This window comes from Syngnathoides biaculeatus, chromosome 8 (assembly GCF_019802595.1).
Source record: "Syngnathoides biaculeatus isolate LvHL_M chromosome 8, ASM1980259v1, whole genome shotgun sequence".
In the NCBI taxonomy this organism is placed as follows: Eukaryota; Metazoa; Chordata; class Actinopteri; order Syngnathiformes; family Syngnathidae; genus Syngnathoides; species Syngnathoides biaculeatus.
The window spans coordinates 1,809,303-1,833,655 of record NC_084647.1 but is presented as its reverse complement, the minus strand read 5'-3'; the positions used below and the strand labels follow the sequence as shown (position 1 = coordinate 1,833,655).

Here is a 24,353-nt window from a genome sequence, read left to right as displayed (position 1 = left end):
CAGCCTTGGAAATGGATGGATGAATATTTTGTTACCAATTCAATTGACCCCTCCGTAGAAATTGCGCAATCCGCGTCACTGACCAATCAGAGGCCAGAGATCTGCATAAACCACGCCCCTTTTCGGGACTCGCAGTTTTCTCAGACAACGCTGCATGGTCCAGTATAGCTTCTGTTGGCGTTTTTTCTTGTATTTGGGTTCTTTAACAATAGATATGGTTAAGAGGTGTAGTCACGGACTTTAAAATAGTTACGACAGGCATCCTGAAACGCAAGTTGGTGGAGTTCAATTCGTACCCTTTGCAAAACCGAAGACCCAGTACGAAAAATGTCTTTGATGGATCAAACTTTGTGGAAGACCGTACGATCAACAGAATCCATCAACCGGAACAGATATGTTTGCACAAAGGTAAGCCCTAAATTTGATTTTCAATACATGTCTCATATAAATGAATTAGCAGTTCTTCGCTTGCATAACATAGCTAAGTGTGAATGATTGACACACTTGATCTGTATTGAGCGATATTTTGCGATGATCTGACTGCACAAACGTGTCCCTTTGTTCGCGGCTAATTAGCTAAGCTAAACCGGACTAGCAGTCCTAATAGCCTTCGACGTGCACCGAGACACCAAGACTGAAGGAAGGATGTTTGAGGACACTATAAAGTAGTGAATGTCGTACTCGCTCGTGACTTACGTAGGTTCGGCACTAATTCAAGAATACTTATTGAGGGGAGCGCGTGACGTTACATAAAGAAAACGAGAGAAACAACTCGTAAATCAAGCCTCGCCTTCTTTTCCTTCATACGGCGGTTCACAAATGGCTATACAGATACATATACAGATTCTGCACACAAGTGTGATATGTAACACGAAAATAGGAAACTGTCAATGACGAATTCATCTTTGGGTTATAATATATTATATTATGTGGCTTCTCGGTCTTCCTCTGACTCTGGAAAGATCCCACGCTAATATCAATGGTTTCTCCGTCGATATGCATGTAAATACCATTGAAATACCCCTCGCTGAAATACTTGAAGCCCTGCTGTCTGCTTTTCAACGATATTTCACTGTTAGCTAAGAATGCGAGTGAGAAATCAGACGGTAAATCAGACAGTTTCGCTCTATTCTTTTCTTGCTGCGCCGATATTTTTGCTAATTGTTTGTCTGACGTCAGCGCACGTGGCGTGACGTAACTTCAGGAGGCGTGGTTAAGTGTCCTGTACGGAGGGGTCAATTGTGAGTTGTGGATGTGACTGGAGGCTCTGTGTATGGCATAGGTGCTACGACGGTTGATTAATCTCTGACCCAGCCCACAATGTGCCTCAATAAATGTGCCATTGGGTACCATCTTCTCAGAGGTGTGTGTCCTCCGCCCCTCACATTCATGCACATATATTCTGTTTTACTTCAGCTAATCTTCTTTCCTCTCCTTTCCAGTGCGTGCCTCCATCTTTTTAATTGTTCCTCTGCCTGCTCCCTGCTTTCACTGCGTATCACAATATCATATGTGAACATCATAGTCCAAGGGGATTCCAGTCTAACCTCATCCGTCAGGCTATCCATTACTACCGCAAACAGGAAGGGGCTCAGCGCGGATCCCTGATGCAGTCCCACCTCCACCTTAAATTCTTTTTCTGTCACGCCAACGGCACACCTCACCGCTGTTCTGCTGCCCTCATACATGTCCTGTACAATTCTAACATATTTCTCCCCCACACCAGACTTGCACATGCAATACCACAGTTCCTCTCTTGGCACTCTGTCATAGGCTTTCTCTAGGTCTACAAAGACACAATGTAGCTCCTTCTGACCTTCTCTGTACTTTTCCACGAGGATCCTCAAAGCAAATAATGCATCTGTGGTACTCTTTCTAGGCATGAAACCATACTGTTGCTCGCAGATACTTACTTCTGTCCTGAGTCTAGCCTCCACTACTCTTTCCCTTAGCTTCATTGTGTGGCCCATCATCTTTATTCCTCTATTGCTTCCACAGCTCTGAACATTACCTTTCTTCTTAAAAATGGGGACTAGGACACTTTTCTGCCTTTTAGCACACAATTCCACCGATCGCGGAATGGCGTGCCGAAAAAAATAAAGATGTTCCCTCTAAACTGTCCGCGTGTGCAATAGTACACCGCTGATGCAGTCTCTATGCAGATATTCTGCATTGCATGCAAAAAAAAATTTGAATCCAATGCAAATTGAAAGTCTACCATATAGCTATGCAGTTTGTAGCATTTTGCAATGTGATTGAATGAGTGAGGGATGACTGGTTGCTACATCCAATGGCACAATTCACATATGTAAGAAGAAACCACTGGTTTCTTTAGGCAGCACACGGAACTTTCTCTAACAATGACAGCTGCTCCGCCACACTCTCTTTTTCCTAGTTTACCTTACAAACGCCCCCTACCCTGCTCTTAAAGACATACACTCATAATTACAAATGTTACAGTACTTACGCAGGCCATCAATGTGTTTTATAATGACAGCGTCCACCACCACTGCTTTAGTCAGCAACACAGTTTGGGCAATGTAGACCAAAGATGAGCTCAACATGCTCCTTTATGTTTACTTTCGATATTAATGAAGAAAGTTAAAGAAGAAATGCTGTTGTTTTAAGATGCCCTGACTGTCGGAGTATGGGAATAATCAAAGAAAAAGTGGTTAAACTGAACGAGAGTTTCTCTTTTCCGAGTGGGAAAGGTCTGAAGCCAAAGTAGAAAGTGCAGGATGAGATGGAGTGTAATTTCTAAAATCCCACCTTGGCACTGCCTGATCCAGCATAAAAGCACAGACAATACAGTGCACAAAAACCTAATTCAGTATTTTAAATATAGGAGGCAACACAACATTACTGACAACTGACAATTCTAAAAGATTCATAGTTTTGCCTTCACTTTCTCCAGCAATACTTGCATTCAAGGTCTTAGCCGACTTTTAGTTCCACAAGGTCCAGGTCATAGTTTGTTACATTTTCAATTATGCGTGAACTTCTGTCTGTGAATTGACATTTGACTGTGAATTGATAGATGATAGACTGATCAATGAGATGCTGTTGTATTGATCTCCAAAATAATAGTTGAATCATTCTGAACCAATGTGCTAAAATGTTCGTACATTCTACCACACTGATGTGTGATTTCTTTTGCATTTATCAAATACACTATAGTCTGAACTGACACCATTGAAAATTGGGCAACCTCACCACACGAATGTCCCTATTCTTTAACACATTTCAAAACAAATATTACTTCAGTTCACAAAGTATTTTTCAGTTCATGAAAAGTCACAGAATTTGCATAGAGAGCTCGGTTGTTTTAGGTCACACACAAAGGTGGATAGAGGAGCCAAACACTGTACTCAATTAAGAGTATGGTTACTTTAGAATAATATGTCTCCAGCAAAAGTAAAAAGTAGCACCCCAAATAATTACTTGATTAAGAGTCAGAACATACTCAGTGAAAAGGAATACTCAAGTAGTGAGTAACTAGTAAGTAATTCCTTCTTCTTTTTCTTTCGGCTTGTCCTGTTAGGGGTTGCCACAGCGTATCATCTTTTTCCATCTAAGCCTATCTCATGCATCCTCCTCTCTAACACCCACTGTCTTCATGTCCTCCCTCACAACATCCATTAGCCTTTTCTTTGATCTTCCTCTCGCTCTTTTGCCTGGCATCTCCATCCTCCATCAAAGTCTGCTCTGGGTCACCTTGTCTCCAAAACCTCCAATTTTGGCTGTCCCTCTAATGAGCTCATTTCTAATCCTATCCAACCTGTTCACACCAAGCGAGAACCTCAACATCTTCATTTCTGCTACCTCAAATTCTGCTTCCTGTTGTTTCTTCAGGGCCACCATCTCTAATCCATACATCATGGGATGGCCATGATCACCACTGTTTTACTACTACTCCTCTGTCACATAGAACACCAGACACCTTCCGCCAACTGTTCCACCCCGCTTGGACCCGTTTCTTCACTTCCTTACCACACTCTCCATTGCTCTGTATTGTTGACTCCAAGTATTTGAAGTCGTACACCTTCGCTATCTCTTCTCCTTGGAGCTTCACTCTTCCTCCTCCGCCCCTCTCATTCACGCACGTATATTCTGTTTTACTATTCCTGATTTATTTTTTAAATCAGTACATGAATCTCAAATACAGTAACATGAAAATAACAATATAAATATTAAAAATAATGTGTAAATTAATATACAGTATTCCAGATAATTCTCAAATAATCTAAAACAACAAAAAAAATAAAATCTTTAAAAAATTAAGTTGTTGTAAAATAACAAATGGAGGGAAATTCAGCTCCCAACAAATTATCTTATACTATAAAGAGAGAGAGAGAGAGAGAAAGAGAGAGAGAGAAAAGAAAGTATCAGAGAAGATGTTTGTTTTACAGTTGTGACCATAGAATAGTGGTATTATTGCTATATGCATCGCTAAAACAAGAGCAAATCTGCAACTTAATGCAAGGTGTTTTCTCAAGTTAGAAATGGATTCAATATCCAAATTTGGGTAGTTACAAAACTATGCTGGTAAAGCTTTTGGTTTTCAAAGTCTGTAATGTAAACACGAGTCAGTGAGGCTGTTACAACTCATTTTGTATGCCCTGTGAAGCCCAATAAGTAACTCATTTGATTGGTCAACTTGGGTCAAACATCACCATGGTTATTATGTTGGATTGGAGCAATGGCATGGGATGCAGAACTGGAAAAGGAAAATCTAGAAATTGTTCCATCCATCCATCCGTTACCTAAACCGCTTATCCTCACAAGGATCATGGGAGAGCCGGAGCCTATCCCAGCAAGCTTCGAGCGAAGTGGTTGCCAATCAGTCACAGGGCGGATATAAATTGATCACTTATGTAATAATGTAATGTAATAAATAAAAATGGAGAGTGGCATTACTGTACTGTAAGTATGATCTTAACATACTTGAGTAAAAATGAAAAAATATGCTTCATTAAAACTACTCTGACAAGTACAATTTATTCAAAATGCTAATGGAGTAAATGCAATTGAGTAAATGTAGCACATTCCTTGGCATCTCTGGTCACATGGCGTGAATGTCATTTGTACTGTGCCATGTCACGTGTTACCCATACAGATTCCTAATTTTTTTTTTTGTTCTAAACTATCTCTCGGTATGGCTTAAAGGAAGACTTAAGAGATTTGATGCTTTTCTGAGGAGTTGATTTTGATGTAGAGATTAAACAGCAAGCGTGGCCAGACATTTTTTTCACCCAAATTGTACTTTTCAAGCAGTCAGCATCTCGCGAACGACCGGCGGCGGGGGTAAAGGGGGGTCGTGCACGCGCGGATTGCCGTAAATAGTAACCAGGAAGTGTTGTGTGCTCGGAGCCAACAAAGCGAGTGTAACAGCGAGTCGATGCTCCGTGCTATTACTACTCCCGCCATTGAGCAAACAAAACAAAAATAACAATGTACAATGTTCAATCGTTTGAGCCTGAATGCACACAGGTGGAAGTTGATGTGTCGGGAGTAAATAGGAACCGGGAAGGGTTGTGTGCTTATATATCCATATATCCATGTTCTTAGCTGCACCATAGTCGCAGGAATGCTGGAGCTTATCCCAGCTGTCAACGGGGAGGAGGCAAGTTTACACACACACGCAAACACTGGGAGAACATGCAAACTCCACACACGGAAGTCCGGGATTGAACAGCTGCGCCATCGTGCCGCCTCATAAACTATGTTGTTGCTTATACAGTATTAGCACAAGAGGCTATAACTCAGCAGCTAATAACCAGTAATGATTTGATGCGTGCATATTTCCCCTGCTGGTGAATGAGCCTCAACTGTGACAGCCACAGCTTTATCCAGTCAGGTTAACCCCATGGGAGGTTAAAGAAGGAGAAATTTGGGTGCGTTTTCTCAGTTTTGTTGCACAATACGTTAGCATCTTGGCTTAGCTAGAATGAATGGTCTGTAATGCTAAGCACCGGCGACGTCAGGGGCGGAATAATGGATGTTTCTTCCGTGTTTGGCTCTGAAAGCTGGCACATATCCAGATTTTGCTTGGATTTCAAAAATGTTCTTTATTTATTTTTTTTTTTCAATTAATGTCCAAAATATATGTAATAATAATATTACTTCACATTGGAGGGTTTATTGTACATATGAAATTTGGGGAGAGTCTTCTTTTAAAAGAAAATACAAGGTGCAACTGATTGTGCTTTTAGGAAACACTGGAAAGTCTCATTGTTCCGGCTGCGGTGTGGGTGGGCTGTATGGCAGGGGTCCACCAGCTTTGCGGGATACTGTCGGCTCGGCATAATGTCGGCCGGGGGCTCCCACAAGGCATCTGCACTGGTCGTGAGAAAAGACGACTTGGTTCTGGGGCTGGAAAAGATTCATGCTATTTCTTAATTGTAGAAGGAACAGTGGCACAAAAACACTAAATGGATTTCGTGTGTGCATTACTTCTGCATTTGGAGTAAGCTAGGTTGATAACTTCGGGCTGCTTGTCAATGGAAAGCCGTACAAATGATTGCATACAACTCTTCATTATATGCTCGCTGTCTAATGTAGTTGTCTTGATTTTTTATCTAAATTTCATGTTTGCTTTATTGACAAAGGTCACAAGATCAGGATTCAGTCTGTGGGTGCAAACTGGTGGCTTCCCACTGTTCTCTGAGGATTAGGTGAATAATGCAAGGACAAAATGTTACTATACTTGAACATGTGAGACATGAAGTGGCTTTACCATTAACTTTACCAATTTACGGTAACAGCAGAGCTGAGCATCTTAAATAAAGGAACTGTGACTGCTTGTTTGGATTTACTTTTTCTTGACAACTGATGAGTAGCCCTGCAGGTACTCAACATTGTTTATGTGTATCTGTGTTTGTCAGTATTAGAATACGGTGGTGGTTAAATGAGAAGCTGGTCAGCAGAGCAGGTTTAGACACTCTTTTTTAAGATGTCATTGCAGACCTTTGAAACTACAGCATGACCTTGCTTGCCTGTAGAATGATAGTTGTGGAGTACACGGGCAATCAAAAACCACTGAGAGGAAGGAAGACCTGCCTAATGTGTCAAAACCTGGCATTTTTTGTACTTCAGTGAACAATGGCATCTTTGTTTTGGGATTTTTCTCCCTACAACCTTGCAGCATTGTCACTCCAGCAAGATGATAGTGTAGGAGTTGGAAGCCTTTTCGATTGAGAGAGCCATAAAGGCCAAATATTTTAAAATGTAATTCAAAAGAGCCAGGCAGTATTTTAAAATCTAGATACGGGTGTATTTGCATAATTATGTAAGACCAACACTTTTAGAGGACAATAAGTCTCTGAATTATTTTAAATAACATTGTCACGCTGTTGCTCACCAATGATGACAAAATTACTTCTTTCCATTAATGCGATGGCTATGGAGTTCATACATCGTCAGATTAAGCTTCACGCAGTTGTTGAGACTTCCATCCGTTCATCATGAACGTAAATAAATTTGATTTGCCATCATCCCAGTACAATGGTGCACAGTTCTTCCTGACAAAGACGTCTTTTATTTGTTTGATTATGTTGTCTTTATGCGAAGTTGGCAAAATGTTTATTAGCAACGTCGAGTGTGAATGCTTTGGTATACTCTCACACACATCCGAACCATTCCTCTCCACAAACGCTGTCTATTCTTCTTGAAAACTTCAGTACTCCTCATATTTTTTTTCTTTGAGCGACCTTTGTCAAAACGTTTCCATAATTAGTTGTTCCAACACGATCGCCGTTAGACCCTTCTGCATCTGTGGACATCGACTACCACGCAAAAACTACGGCAACCCCACTGGGACAGACTGCGTCATTTGCGTTGTCTCCCACAAAAAAACTACGGCAACCCCACTAGGACAAACCATCTCTGGACGACAGAAATCACACGTACAGCATGTCGTTATGAGGGCTCCATGAGCCATATGCAACCACCAAAAGAGCCAGGTATGGCCCGCAAGCCATACGTTCCAGACCCCTGGCCTTGACAAAAGTCGGGTGTTTTCTATTATCTTATTTTCTATCCTTCTTGGGTAGAGTGCAACCCTTCAAACAGGAAAAAAAAAAATACATGAAATTCAAATTTATGTGGTGATGTTACTTTCAGATGACGACTTTTGAACCTTGGGAGAGAAAAGGCTGACTGCACAATTACTGTGTTGACCTGCTGCTCCTAGTCCCCCGAGATGTACGGGAGAAGCAAAGAGAGGTAAATATAGTGGTGTTGTGTAGGATGGATGCAAAAACATCATTGAAACAAACAAAGCATACAAAAATCCACCCAAATCAAAAGAAGTGTAGGTGTAAGTCATAAATACATTTTTTTGTGACCATTCACACCAGCTGCAATGGCCCCTCTTTGTCAAAATTATTTCACAGTCACAATTGTTCCCTCTGTGTGTCATATGTAATTATTGTATGTGCAATTTCTGATATGGCATTTTCAGTTACTGCTTTTTTCACCCACTATACACTTACAGTACATTTATAAGGACAAGGTGTTGGGAGTAATGAGAATTCAAGATGAGTGGTACACATTTTGACAGTCACGATAGATTCATTTAAAATCATGAATTGATTCTGGGTTTTACTCACATCCAGTATTTATACAGATATAAACTTTGACAGACAATGCTAGACTTACAAATGTAAAAAAAAAAAAATAGGTCTGTTTTTAAAAACAAATATTTAGACACGATCAAATGGACTGACTCAATGTAAAATACAGTTCTGACCTATTCTGCTCTCACTTCTTGCTGATTAGTTTTGTGTGGTTTAAAGAAGGAGCCAGATTTAACATGAGGAGTTCTGAGGTGATCTTATTTACAGAGAAACGATTGGCATGAAACCTGTCAGGTCTGCTGCCTCTGGACCCAGTTCTCCACCCATTCCCCTGTGTGCTTGTGAGATTACAGGGTTGGATGCAGGCGTGTTGGAGTCTACCCTAATCCAACTGATTAACAGCTGCCGCCTCTTAAACTGACTCGACCACAGTGCCAGATCAACAGTGCTCTTTGTTGAGTTTGTTGTGTGTCTTTTGAAGATGACTGACGCCGCCTTTTCTTCCACCTTTTCCACAACATTAAAATGCAGTTTTTATCCAAGGCACAGACTCCGCCTCTCAAGGCCAGGTGCAAGCAAATAAAGCTTGGAAATGCTAAACTGTCATCAGATGAAGAGCAGGCATAATTGAAATATGTATATTTATAGTTTGTGAAGACAGCACTGCATTGCCAACTACCCCAAATGGCCAGTAAAAACCATTGGCTCACAGGTGACTGATGAGCTATACATCTGGAAGATGCTTTGTTCATTTTCAGTTTTCTGCTACCCTCTAATTTTCCCCATCCTCGTTCACCTGACCCTTACAAACAGGTGAACGCTTCCAAAGTAAGAGTTGGATCCCTTTTGTCCCAAACTCTGACGGAGGATGCCAAGATGTACCCATGGGCCTTCTTCTCACACAGCCTGCCCTGATCTGAGCACATTTACAGCAGTAGGAACATGGAGCTGTCAAACTGGCTCACGAAAAGTGGCACCTCCTGTTCGCACTCGAAATTGCCCGTAGATGTGATTCTGAGAATGAATGGTTGTTTGTTTGTATGTGCCCTGCGATTGGCTGCCAACTAGTTCAGGGTGTACGCTGCCTCCTACCCGATAAAAGCTGGGATAGGCTCCAGCAATCCTGTGATGCTTGTGAGGATAAACAGCTCTTAAAATGGATGGATGGATATCAGCTTGGCAAAATATGTTCGGCTATACATGTATAGGCAAAATGATTGGCCATCCTAGGTCCCAAAATGTCAAACCGCAAAGGGCACTGAAATGGACCCTTGTCCTGATTTGCCGTCCACCTGCTTTGGGGCACCTTCAACACTAGAGATGATGTCCTTTTGGATTGTGGACCAATATGGAGCAACCAACTGGCACATATGTCATAGCGTGCAATGCATGTGCTTAGAATAAATGATCCACTTAAGCCAGCTCAAGGCTGCTTCACCCACATATTATACCCATGTGCACAGATAATTATGGACTGCACCACTCGCCTACCCACATCAATAAGTGACACTGTCATCCTTACTGTGGTAAAGACATTTTCAAATGCCATTTATTTTCTAGCACTTACAAAGGTCCTGTCTGTCACAAAGCCTGATGACCCATTGGTTCAGAAAGTTTTCCGTCTGAATGGCATTTCATTTGATATTTTCTCTGAGAATATTACATACACTCAGGTCTATTGTCTCTGCACTGTAAGCTGTGCTACCTTAGTCTGTGTACATATGTGATTTCTGGGTTGGGCTAACATTTGTTGGAAATTACCAACAGCTGTATTTTAACCAATTTATAAGCAGCAATCTGCTGTTAAACCGGTCTTCGACCTCACCATGTCACCAGTGAAACAGTGCGCTATTTCACTAGATGTGTCCAATGTGACAATGAAAATTCTTTTTACTGTCTGTTCTGACCTTTATATCTTCTGTTCCCAGCCTTACTCTTCGAGTTCACCCTTCACAGTCCTGTTTAAGAAGTTGTTCCCTTTCTGTCTGGACCCTGCACCTGCAGTCTTTTGAAACTCCTTGACCAAAAAAACATTTTTGCTTCAACTACAGCCTTAGCCACCATCGTAAAAAAATATCTGCATCACAGCAGGCTGTGTGCACTCATCCTAATAAAAGTTTGTTTCCATGAAGATGCATTCAGGGGGGGAAAATGCATAGAATTTAATAGATTCACCCTGGCACCTAATTCATTGCTTTTTGTTTTGCCCACAGTGAAAAAAACACCTAAAATATAATGAAAAACATTGTCATTTAAAAGCTCTGGGAAAACCGGATCAACAGTCATTCAAATGCAGGCAAAATATACCTCTGACCTTCTTGTCTTGTTAAGCTTTAAGGTAGACATTTTTATCAGTGACGTTAATAAACAAAACAAACGGAAAAGAAACAAAGGATAGACATCTCAATCTCTGCAGTGCTTTGACATTATTTCAGCACTGTGCAGTTGATAACTGGCTTGGGAAAAAAAAACAATTTCATTCATTTAAAGCGATTAGAGAATACTTAATCCTTGCACAATCTTCTAATTGGCTAATCACAGTCTTTTAAAAACAATACTTTATTCAGCTAATGATAGTGTTTAAAGCTACGTAGTGTTTACACATTGTATTAACTGTAGAACATACTGTACATTCAATGCTGTTTGTGTTTACAGTGTACAGTCATTTATTTGGCTCCACTACTTTGGTTTCCCACCATGTTTTTGTCTTGTTAAATGTGCTTTTACTGCTCGTGGTAATTAGCCAAGGAGGATTGGTACAATTAGGAATCAGCTGCATAACGTTATTGAACTCCTCTAAACTCCAAACCAGTGAAGAAAAAAAATGGCTTCACTTTGGGTTGCATGCATCTTAGCTTGACTCCATTTATTTTGCATAAGTAATGGAAGGTCAACAAAGGCAATTACGGCAATAGGCAATTTACGGTGCCATTTTGCACCACAAAGAAGAGCAATTTCATTCAAATAGCCTCCATTATTTGTGCAGTCAATCTGAACTATTGTTCAGTTTAAATATCACTATTCATTTGCCTCCAGACCAATTTTGATATTATTCACCCATATTAGAACACAGAATAAAGCCATTTTACGTAATAAATTTAGCAGGATGAATATGTTTTAATCACACTTTTAGCATGTTGTAAACTCGTGTAAAAGTTCTACCTCTTTTTAAAAAATTATAATTGTGAGGTTGTGAATGTTAGACTGGCTCCGGGACACCAGTGACAGGACGCAGAGAGTATACGTATTACTTAAAATTTAAAATGTTTTTTTTTCATCTTATCCCCTTCAAATGTGTTGTCAAGACCAAAGCAAACTGAAATGGAAAGAAGCTATTATGACAATCATCACAAATTATATTGACTATGGCAAATGACTTTAATCTTGAAGTAATGCAGCTAGAAGAACTTTGCACAGAACAGGCTACCACATGACATTAGCTTGGATAGTGAGGAAAATTTGTGACAAACAATGCTGTGTGGGAGCACTGTGAGCCACTGGTTGGAGTGTCTGCCTTACAATTCTGAGGACCTGGGTTTAAATCCTGCTTCTGGCTGTGTGGAGTTTGGATGTTCTCCCGGGGCCTGCGTGGGTTTTCTCCGGGCACTCTGGTTTTCTCTCACATCCCAAAAATATGCATTCATTGGAGACTCTAAACTACCCTTAGGTGTGGTTGTGACTGGAAATGGTTGACTGGCTAGTAACCGGTCTAGGATGTATGCCACCTCCAGCCCGAACATAGCTGAGATAGGCTGCAGCACTCCGGTGACCCGTGTGAGGAAAAGCGGCATCAGATAATGGATGGATGGACATTGCTATATGACCAGTGAAAGATCTTCATACCGAGTCAAGCTATTGTTTGTCCATTAAAGACATTGTGCGAAAAGGAAAAACTGCAGTCTTATTGGATAAGGTAAGCAACAGTAGTAAAGGTAGAGTAGAAAATCTAGAACTATATTTATTTTGAATATTCTTGCGTGCTCAATAAACAATACCTTTTCTTTTTTGGTGGTTTTGTAAAAGATTTGGCAAAAGTGAAAATAACGGTCCGTATCTGTATGGTATTTTTAAATCAGTACGATATGGAGTGATGTATTAACACACAATAGCTTGTTAGCTCTGTTAAAGTGTCTTTCATTAATCCTTCAGTTTCTGATGGAATTGCAACTTCAACTTTGGCACTTTGACAAATAGGAAACGGCAAGAACTGCGGAACTATCAAAATAGTCACACCAGTTTTTACTTGTCTCCTGTATAATCAACAAGAGCACGATGAGTGAAACTGATGACCTTTGGACATACAAAGGGAAATCCTTGGGCAACATTATCAATTATGGCGAGTAATGAAATGTCATGACGCATTCTACTCGCAGCACTGTTAGCAATTTGTCCCTGGCAGCACGCTGACTGAGTTCACATGGAGCAAGTAGCATGACTGTGGCTTTGGATCAGACTTCTGCATTACTCCATCAGTACCTCAGGTGAGGTATATCCCTATGAATAGTTGACATCATTACCAACCAACACAGCGCAAGACCTATAATCGATGCTGGCTGCAGCTCAAAGGCCCCTTAAGCATCAAAAGAAATAACCATGCTGGTGCAACAGCAGGTTGAGGAGCGGATAGACGCAGGAAAAGTCCACTTAAGATACAGACTTCTCGGCTCTCATATTATTTCTAGCTGACTTGAAGAAAACTGAAACAAAAAAAAATCTTTAATTGATGTAAATAACTGAAGAGGTGTAGTGGTACACATGCCTCCCTTTGGTGCAGGGAGCATGGGATCGATTCCCGCCTCGTGATAATGTTATGTGCCCTGTGACTGACTGGCGACCAGTTCAGGGTGTAGTCTGCCTTTTGCCTGAGTCTAGTTGGGATAGGCTCCAGCTTTCCCACAAGCCCTTGTGAGGATAAGTAGCTGGATAATGACATGACATGACTAAAAAGAATATAATTTAATTTTATAATATAATTTAGTGGCTGTTTCGAAGGATGTAGCAAGAGTCCCCAAAGACAATTCTGGGATTGCACTGTAGTGATCAATCACCTTTACAACATATTCACTGCCATTGACGGCTTTCCAACTCAAATATCCATGTGAAGTGGTTATTAAAACCGATGATCAAAGTCAGGCACTTGCAGCAAAGTACTCGTCATCTGTAAAAACTGATATCGTCTTGTAGGTCCCTGGTTAGAAGCTAGCAGCTTGGCTTTTTTTTAGAAATGTATTCAGGCAAATGCTCATATCAAATTCAACCACACACACACACACACTTGATGAAATAAAGGTCAAATTTCCATCTGTCTGCTACTCTACTCAGTTCTTCAGCTCTGCCGTATAAACCTCATTAAGATTTTGCCGGGTTTGTAGGGAAAACATTTAAGAAGCTGAAGCTAGAATGTATTGGAGATTTTGACTTCTTATGGATGATATTGCACCTAAATTGAGTGAGATGTTTTTCCTGTACTTATCTGTCTATGTTTGAATCAATGATCCAAGTAGCAATGACAATGCTGAGTCATTCAAACAACTTACTGTATTTACCAGCATCTTATCTTTTAAATTTCATCAATGCCCTATTCATATCCTGCACATGAAAATAACAGGATGAAAATGACACATGACCTTTTAAAACATTGTAAAAATGTTGTATAAATCACATAAAAGGAGGATGACATGCATTGCCCATGTCATATTGAAGCCAGCTGTTCTTTTGTTGCAATGCAGAATTAGAGCACAGGCGGCACAAAAAGTTATATCATATAGTTTTAAATCCTGACAGTACTGGTAATGCAAATTTAATTGCTGTTGTTTCAGGATTTTTAAATGAAATGAATTGTCCAATGACTTCAGAGCTCCTATTGTGATTCTATTGTGGCACAGGAGAAAACCAAAAGAATAGATGCCAGACTGTTGGCCATGCTCCAGTGTCACTAAAAGGATACGTTCTGACATGTGCATTAATGTATATACTAAACCCACCAATGTCAGAATATATGCGTCATAGATTATCCAGTCTGTTGGCCATGTTATGACAGGATGATGTCAGTCATGCTCTGTCACAGAGCATAATAGCACATTTTGGAGGTCATATCCTTCAGCCGTCTGAGATATTAAACCCTTTTTTTAATTAATTCTGAATTGTTCCAACAAATCACATTGCAGCAAGTAAAGGGAGAAGCAGTCTTGGAGCAAGTGGCACCCTGTGTGATTCCCCAACAGTGCTTAAAGATTGATTAAAGAATTTGCCACACTTTTTGTGAAATTGCAATAGAGGCAGCGTTCAATGTTCATAATGGCATTTACCATACCTTATTTCAGCGAAGCTAGGAGGCAGCGTTTTGTAACGTAGAGTTTTGGCATTCTTGTGCCCAGTGACATAGGAAGTAACACAAAGGATCATTTTGGTTGTGGGACCAGCTTTCCATCCATCCACCCATCCATTTTCCACATATATGGTTATCTTAGCTATCATCAGGCAGGAGGTGGGGTACACCCTGAACTGGTTACAAGCCAATCGCACAGCACATTGAGACAAACAAGGATTTCCACTCACCATCACACTTAAGGGCATTTTATGCATACACCTTTTAATGCAATTCACTGAATGCAGGCTACAGCTTCTGAAAAAAATATTTAACACACCACTGCCACTAACATGGGACAAGGGGTTTGACCCAAATGCAGGATTCCAAGGCGGTGACATGATTTCGAGGGTGGTTTTATTCCAGGCAAAGGTCATACACAGAAAGGCAGTCCAACAAAAAGGCAAACGCACAAAAGCATGTGGCAAAAGGCAAAGTCCAAAAACAGGAAAACAAAGTCAGATAACTACTAGGGAAAAACAAGACCTAACTAGACTTGGCTGTGGTGGCAAAGGAACACTGGGCTGTTGAAACGAGGCAAACACACTACAATCAGCTCGTATACTCACACATACATCAAACTGGCAACTAGTAACAAAACACACAAGGTTTAAATACATGGCACAATTAGAGCCAATGAGGCGCAGGTGAGGAGGCACGCACAGGGCAGTGGCCCAGCCACGCCCCTGACACCCACCATTTTTCTCATTAAAATATTTCCAAAGGTGCTATTCACATGAAGAATTTACCAGCTGTTAAGAACAACCCAAGTAATTCAGACATACAAAAAAGTAGAAGAAATAAATTCACAAATTTTCTTGTGTATAACAATCTGAAATGATGAGTATCAAGTCAAGAACATGCCAACAGATATTTATTTAATACTCTAATTGCAACGCCTTCCTTTGCAATGAGATTTAAGACACCATCTGTATGGTGAAACTAATTGCATGCATTGCGATGGTTTGATTTTGCCCATTCCTCCACACAAGCAGTGTTCAAATCTTGAAGATTCCGAGGTCTTTTTTGATGGACTTAGTGTTTCAGTTCTTTCCATAGAGTTTCAGTTGGATTCCAGTCAGGTAACTGACTGTCATTCTAGCATCTTATTCATAGATGGCAGCAGATTTTTGTCAAGAATGTCCCAATACATTTGCCCACTCATTCTTCCTTCAAAAATGTTAAGTTTATCATTTGCTGAAAAAAACCCCAACACCGTCATACTTCCACCTCCAAACTCCAGTGTTGGTATGGTGTTTTTAGAGTGATGTGCAGGGACATTTTCCCCGGAAAGGAGGTTTGTATCAATGTCAAATACGTAGTTCAATTTTGCTCTCAACCGACTAGACTACATTCTCCAAATGTTGTTCAGCCAACTTCAAACAAAGTTTGAGATGTTTTTTTTTTCCTTTCTTTTCAGCAACGTCTTGCATGGTGAGCGTGCATAGAGCCCATTGAGACAAAGTACATTATTCACAGATGTCCTTGGCGACAACTGTACTTGCTAATTCCAGGTCTTTTTGAAGCTCTCCACACATTCTTGTTGGTTCTTGGACAGCTCTTCTGATTATCATTTTCGCTCCTACACCAGAATTTTTGCATTATGGCACCAACCATGCTCACTGGAATGTTCAGAAGCTTATATATGCACCTGTAACTAATGCCATTATTATGTTTTGCAAAAAAATAGTTGGTTGGTTGGGTTTGAGACAGTGCTCTGCTCTTACCCATCATGTGGCTGACTCACACCTTGGCAATGAGACCTTTTAGTAGGTCATCACTTCACTTTTACTTAGGCGTGTTCACTGATATTCATTTGCACAAAAAATGGGCTGAATTGCTGTTTGATTATTGAAAGATTTTAGGTGTTCACTTTCTTCATGTGTCCTTTCACATTTTTAGATAAAACTTAATTTCTGATTTTATTTGTTCTACTCTAGTTGGGTTGTATTTACAAGAATTTGTACCCATTCAGGTAGAATCAGAGATAAGAAAAACATGGCATCCATCCATCCATTTTCTGAGCCGCTTATCCTCATGAGGGTCACGGGAGTTCTACAACCAGTATCAGCTGTCACCAGGCAGGAGTCAGGGTATACCCTGAACTGGTTTCCAGCCAATCACTGGGCACATGGAGACAGACAATAGTCGCACTTGCAATCACACTTTGGGGCAATTTAGAATCTCCAATTAATGCATATTTTTGGGATGTGGGAGGAAACTGAAATACCTGGAGAAAACCCACGCAGGCACGGGTAGAACATGCAAACTCCACACAAGTGGGGCCAGGATTTGAACCACAGTCCTCAGAACTGTGAGACCAATGCTCTACAGCTGCGTCACCGTGCTGCCACATAGCATTTGAGCCAAAATTGACAGAAATCGACGTAATTGGCCAATTCTGGCATTGTAAGCTACCTCTATGTCTCTATTTGGGATTGATAGATCTATGCTGGCCTGTCCAAACTGCCTCTTTTTGGAAATCCAAACATACTCTTTCTTTTCAGTTTGGCGCTTTGTATATGATTAGTCACAAATAATAATAATAATAATAATAATAAAAGGATAGTGACTTGTCTGAAACAAAGAACAATTTAGTTTACATTTTCCCCTATACATTGCAACGTACCTATTTTTGATGCCAGGTGTGTTTGATGGCATAGAAAAACAAATGGGGATGGGGGTTCAAAGTCATGAAATCTATAAACAATCTAAACTGACTTTACTTATATGCATTTCCCACAAAGCTGCAGAAAAGATTTATAGGGCATTCATTGTATGTTTACATATATTAACTTTATTTCCATGCTTTAATGATAGAATTCTCAAGTTCTGTGCCAATGTTAAACAATGGCAGACATTTCATTATTGTGTATGTTGATACCCCTCAGTGTGAATAAATAAAAGAAATTGTGTAATTGAAGCCTGATTACTTGCTAACACTTTCCACACATTTCTCTTTCTCCTTTCCATCTCGTTTCTTTCACCCATTCCCAGTTTAATCTTACAAAGCCTCTTGTTCCTTATTAATGAGATGCATTAAACTAGAGAGTTCCACCCCTCCACCACATCTTCCGGCCTATATTTCATCCTCACACTTTTACGTTCATTTGCCGCCTGAATTGTATTTGCCCTCCACTTCATATTCTGCAGGCAGTGTGAACTGTGTATCTTCCTTGCATTATACAAACCCCCGTGGTGCAGGGAAATTTTGATCACGAGTCAAATCAAACAATGAGTGTTAACGGTGGGTGGTTTAATCATTTCTCAGTTAATTCCCAAGTCACCATGAAACATACAGCCAGTGAGGTGAAGAGACATATTTAGCATCACTTTCTGTAAGATTATCACAATGATCTAGAATAATTATCTATTTGCTGGAAAGGAACTGTTGGAGCCTGACTAGGCTCTAACTACTTAAGTTCCAAACCACTGAGAGCAGTTCATCAACAGTCATGTTGTTTTCAAATCAGTCTTCCATTAAATACGATATCTTCACATCTCATCTACATTTTTTTTCATTTTACAATAAACCCTCTGAAACTTAAAATTGAGTTTCAATTATATTACATGATGAGAAATGCAGGTTATTTTGCATGTTATCTATTCCCCATTTGCTGCTCTGCTGTATAAGTATTTGATATTCTGAAAGGTGTGTTTGTACTCCTTAGCACCAGCTGGCAAACTACGTAGTCAAATAGGACACCTAATATTTACCTTAGAGGTGATGAAGGAGGTAAATAAGAAGATAAGCATCGGGGCTGATCAATGGCTATGTGAATGTACCTCCAGACTCGAAAAAGATGTTATCCATTAGCCTTTATATACACACAGTTTTCGATTTGAATACATTTACGCCAGTTTTGACAAGACAATCAAGTGCTGAAAACCTATATAAAATATAAACATGATGGTTTGATGATGTTGATGAGATGATGTAAAAAAGATAGAGAGATCCTGACATTTTGACTGGCATATACAGTAAATATTATGTTATCTGCAGGTCATTTTAAAGGACAGAAAAAAAGAAACGTGTTTTCTTGATTGGTAATTTATCTCTTTTCATCAGTGGCGATTCCACACATCCAGCCAATTTCTGTCCAAGTGTGGCCCAGAAGTGGCAGCACTTAGCAGATTTGACTGATAACACACTGAACTGAATGTTTGGTGTCCACAAAGGTAGAGGAAATTAAAATTGGCATAGAAAAGACACATACTGAGATACATAAGAGTGATGAGAATCATGGTTTTGTTATTATTTGTAAAAAATCAGTAACTGCTGACGTAAAGCTTTACTAATGCCTTGATCAGACAATGGGAGTTTAGCCACGACATTGGTTCAGTTGGCCTATTTAGCAGGTTGGGCTAAACACATTTTGTTGGTAATGACAAAAACTCTTGTAGTTTGAGATAATCCACAATCAACGATTTGGATCTATGATACCCAGACAACTGTAAAATGAAAGTCTCGTATGTTTGATTTTTTTTCCCTCACATGGTGTAGCACTACTCTCCCATACAACACTCATATCTAATGATTTATTGTTATATGTATATAATAATTTACCTTACTCATCTTTTTTACAGCTAGTGCTTTGTCTTCTTTTCTGATATGTAGTTATCTTTTCACACTCTCCTTTTTTTGTTACACTCTTCTATAAACCTTGTTCTGTTCAACTGACGAAGTTTGATTCTCAATAAATATCCATCAAAATACTAAGAAACTGCAGCAGCACCTTAAAAAGTTCACTGCAACACAATAAAACGGTTCTGGCGTGAAAGAGACAGAGATCCTCCTATCTACTTGACCTACAGCCGGACAGAAAAAAGCATGCACATAAAAGATTGATGTAGAGCAAAAGCTTGCTGCATGTATGTAAAGTACAGTATATGATGTTCGAGTGATGTTTATAAGGCTCGCTGTGAAATACTTGACTAGTCATAAAGGAGAACCACATCATAAAGTGTCACTTTTTTCCCTTCTCAGCCACAGACTGCTGATACAGTATTCTGGGAGGATAATGAATCATTTGCATTTACATCAAATGGTGATGAGGGGAGTTGTAAAGGTGTGAGGAAGAAAATGAGTGAGGGTTAAGGTCAAGCTGTACTTCATAAAGGAGACACTAATCTATTGGAGGAGAGAAAGGGAGATGGAAGATGGGTATGAGTAGATAGGAAGCATGATACAACATATTTTAGTGATCCAAGAATGTGGGAATAACAAGAACAATGTATGGTTTCGCCTTTAATTTTGACCTTTGGCATATTGAGAAATGATTATAGTGGAAACTTGATAAGTTTTTACGGATTAATCAATGACCTTGAAAATGCTTGTGACCAGTGATAGACTTAAGCGGCTATAGAATTATGTAAGAAAGTGTTGATTGATTTTTTTCCTCAAATGTTTCACTTTCTTAACATAAGAGTAAATGGTAGAATGAGCACATTGTAGTTTTAGAAATAAAAAAAAAAATCTAAATCTAATAAGGAGTGTAGAAAATGGATGGACGTATAGATAAGAAATACATCCTACTTTGGATGTGACACAAAAAGTGGCTTCATTTGAGATAGGTTCCAAACGTCTAGATTTGACCAGCCCATTTCCAAGCTAGGCGCTAAGGATGAACTGTAAGGCAAGGGTGACTTTTTTCACGTTCAAAGAAGCATGCATTGGACCCCACACAATATAAATCATTATAAAATGAGTATAGTCAATGAAGAACAAGTTTGAGGAATGATAATATAAGCTGCATTGCTGAGCATCAATTAGGGTACTGCTCACCAAGCAGGCCACTAACAAGTATATTTGGATTTTGTGTTTGAATTGCTCTCCTTACTCTTATCTGTATTTGTTCACTGCCAAAAGCCTTTGTCACAGGGTTTGAACAAAATCTCCAGTTGAACCAAGCTCATAGACTGAAAAACCAACAGACAAGTCACAAAAACACATTCTCAATGAAACAGACCAGCTTGTGTCATAGTAGTAGTTTCTACCTTTTTGCAGCATACGTCCTGCTACACAGTAACCATGGTTCTTTTCCCTCTATATATCTCTCATTGGTCTCAGTGTGATGCCTGAAATGACCGTCAAGCGATTAGATCTACTGTATATCTATCAGACCACCTGCAGAACAAGCAGCACCATCCATCTTTACTTGACTTTTTGAGGTTGACTCCCTACATCACAATGCCAACAACTCAGTGGAAAAAAGAATACAATACATGCTTTTCTAAATAACAAGCATGAATGACACACTGAACTGGGGTATGTAAGTGTATATAAGTGACATTTTTAAAGGGGACACATTAAGATAAAACTAATGTTTTGATTGTATAGATGCATCCATCTAGTCTGAAATCATATAACTGCATACTTCTTTTGAGCTGCCCATCTCAAGAAGAAAATGAGTCCATATTCATCTCAGTATTTACACTCTGTCGTCATTGTGGTAATACAAAGTTGTTGTGCATATCCTGCTGTGGAGGGCAGGTGGACAAAAGACAGAACAAGACAGAACATTCATTCTCAAAGTTTGGCTGCATGATATGGTTTTTAAGAAAGAGTATCCTCCACAGTCCACAATCAACAATCTGATCAACTCCATGCAAAGAAGACGTGTTCCACAGTATGAGGCAAATGGTGGTCACACTAGATACTGACTGGTTTTCTGGGTCTGCAGACCCCCATAATAGAGCAAAACTGCACATTTCAGAGTATCCTTTTATTTTGGCCAGCGTAATACACCCATATGTAATCATCCATCCATCCATTATCTAAGCCGTTTATCATCATAAGGGTCGCAGGAGGACTGGAGCCTATCCCACCGATTTTCGGCAAGGAGGCGTTGTGCACCCTGGACTGGTTGCCAGCCAATCACAGGGTACACAGAGACAAACAAACGCATCATACCTAAGGGCAATTTAGAGTCTCCAATTAATGCATGTTTTTGGGATGTGGGAAGAGTGCCTGGAAAAAAACCCTTGCAGGCATGGGGAGAATGGGATTTGAACTCCGGTGCTAGACCTGTGAGTAATTCTAACCTTTCACGCTACCGTGCTGCCTGTGCAATAATCAAGCTGTCGAATTTACATCTTGATGTGCCACACCTGTGAGATGGGATGGATTCATTCGAAGAAAAAAAAAAAAAAAAAAAAAAAAAAAAGCTCACTAAAACAGATCTAGACAGATATGTGAATGATATTTGACGGAAATGGCCTTTTTGTGTCTGTAGAAAAGGTTTTAGAGCTTTGATTGAAGCTCACAAAAAATGGGCACAAAAACAAGTGTTGCATTTATAATGTTGTTCAGTGTAATTGTTTTTCAATGATTATATGATTTGATTATCTCATCCAATTGCAAATTACTGCCTTCAATTGTACCTATAAAATATTTTCAAAGCTGCACATTGTTATAGTCCAGTTAGACTGTTCTGAATGATATAAACACCTTCAGATCGCAAAAAAAAGACACTCAGAGAATTGCAAAAAAGTGCAACCTTAACATTTCTTTAAATGAGTAGTGCCTAGTCCATCATTTTCCTGGAAATGCAGTTACTGGATAATAATTAGTGGCAAATTGAAAATTTAATACAGTATTGGTTGGTCACGGCCACATAAGATATGAGTCAATTATTTCCACCCCAATGGAAGTTAAGTTATTTCAGTGAAGTAAATACACATCCCTTCTTCACAACTTGGTCTTAGGCCTCCACCTCAAAACTAACAAACCAACATCACTATGTTTCTAATCAGTCTCATACAAATTAAACACAGTTAAATAGCTCTTCTGAAGTCTACAACTACTTAATCATAAAGTTGCCCACAAGGGAATTCAATGCATTGCTGGTACTCTGAGCCTTCATACTTTCATCGAGTTGCAGCCCATAAGCCAATTAAGATGAAACTAATCAATTGAAATCCAATTATTGTCAAGCACACAGCCAATCAGCTTTCTGGTGGCCTGTCTAAATATTATCATGATGCTGCCTGTTCCTTCTTGCATGAAAAAAGTTGGAATGGTGTTAAGGAGAAGCGGAGACAGAGAGGTTGTTGCCAAAGACTACAAAATGGAGCTTCCAAATGACACAAGATAAGAATCAGTGGTAAAAGCAACATTGATAGATATGGTATTCGAGGTATGCTCAACACCCCCGCGCCTACATTTCTCTTTCACTCTCACTCTTCTCCGATAGGGTGAATAATCCTCTCTCCCAGTGTTTACATTTTTAGAGACAACGGCAAAAATTGTTGAGTAGAAATGAAGGCAAATTCAATCCCGACAGTTACTTAATTTTACACTCCTATATATTTTACCTGCCTCATATTGTCAAGTGTTAATTAAAAAATAGCAATGTCTTTCATTAGACCTGGTGAAAGAGTCCATTAGGTAGGTGGGAATAGTGGAGATAATCCCCTTTGATGTCTCATCTGCAGAAACTCGTCACGTTTCTCTCTCCACCCACGCCAACCCCCAAATCCCTTTCTGCCTCTATCACTTTGTCTTATTACTGCGGCAGCCTAATGATGATGAAGCTGTTGACTCAGCAAAATAATCGGATGAGCATTACCTACAGTGTATGCTGTGAAATCTAAAACATGCATATAAATTGCATGTGATGTTTGGTGTGATGTGTGTGAGTGGGAGGGAGGGGGGGGGGGTTCACTCCAACTGACCTGCTCAACTCAATTTTGACTGCTTAAAGAATCACAATGCCCAATGTCCCCATTGACTCTTAGTGTTACCAATGGCCAATCTGGCTGCTGCTTAATATTGACCCCAGTCACCTTTTATACTGTTTCATCGATTTTTGACTGTTTGCTTCAATCAGTGGTAGCATACACCATTATCATTGTGTAAATTGGAAACTAGAAACATGCTCTGTAAATGTAACCTATTTGATGTGGGTACACATGCATACAGACAGTCCAAAAACCTCACACTCCTCTCATTAGTTTTGATGTGAACTTCCATCCATCCATCCATCCATCCAGCCAGCCATCCAGCCAGCCAGCCAGCCAGCCAGCCATCTCTACTGTACATCCATACTTACACAGGCATGTATTTACCAGACTGCTTATCCCTATTAGAATGGTGGTGAGCTCAAGTTTATTCCAGCCGGATAGCTGTCTGGAACCTAGTCATCAGCCAATCACAGGCCACACAGAGACAAAAAAAAAAAAAAACATTCACACTTAATTTTGACATCAAATTAAGAATATTCAGTCACGAGTGTTTTTGAGATATGGGAAAAACGCAGAACACCCAGAAAAGAAAAAAAAAATGCACGAGGAGAACATGCAAACGCCAACATCTCTGTTCAGTGGGTGGGTGTCCTAAACACTTTTCATGTGAACCTCGATCACCAAAACAATTTCCCGTTGTGCGAAAGGCAAGATTTGTTTTCCCC

General features: G+C 39.9%; 1 long non-coding RNA gene across 1 annotated transcript; it reads left to right on the top strand.

Moving 5' to 3' along the window:
* Positions 1-279: 279 nt before the first annotated feature.
* Positions 280-10,927, top strand: LOC133504917 (uncharacterized). The gene is made up of 3 exons (XR_009796106.1): positions 280-408; positions 8,122-8,223; positions 10,505-10,927. It is a non-coding gene; the product is annotated as an uncharacterized LOC133504917 (long non-coding RNA).
* The last annotated feature ends 13,426 nt before the right edge of the window (positions 10,928-24,353 follow it).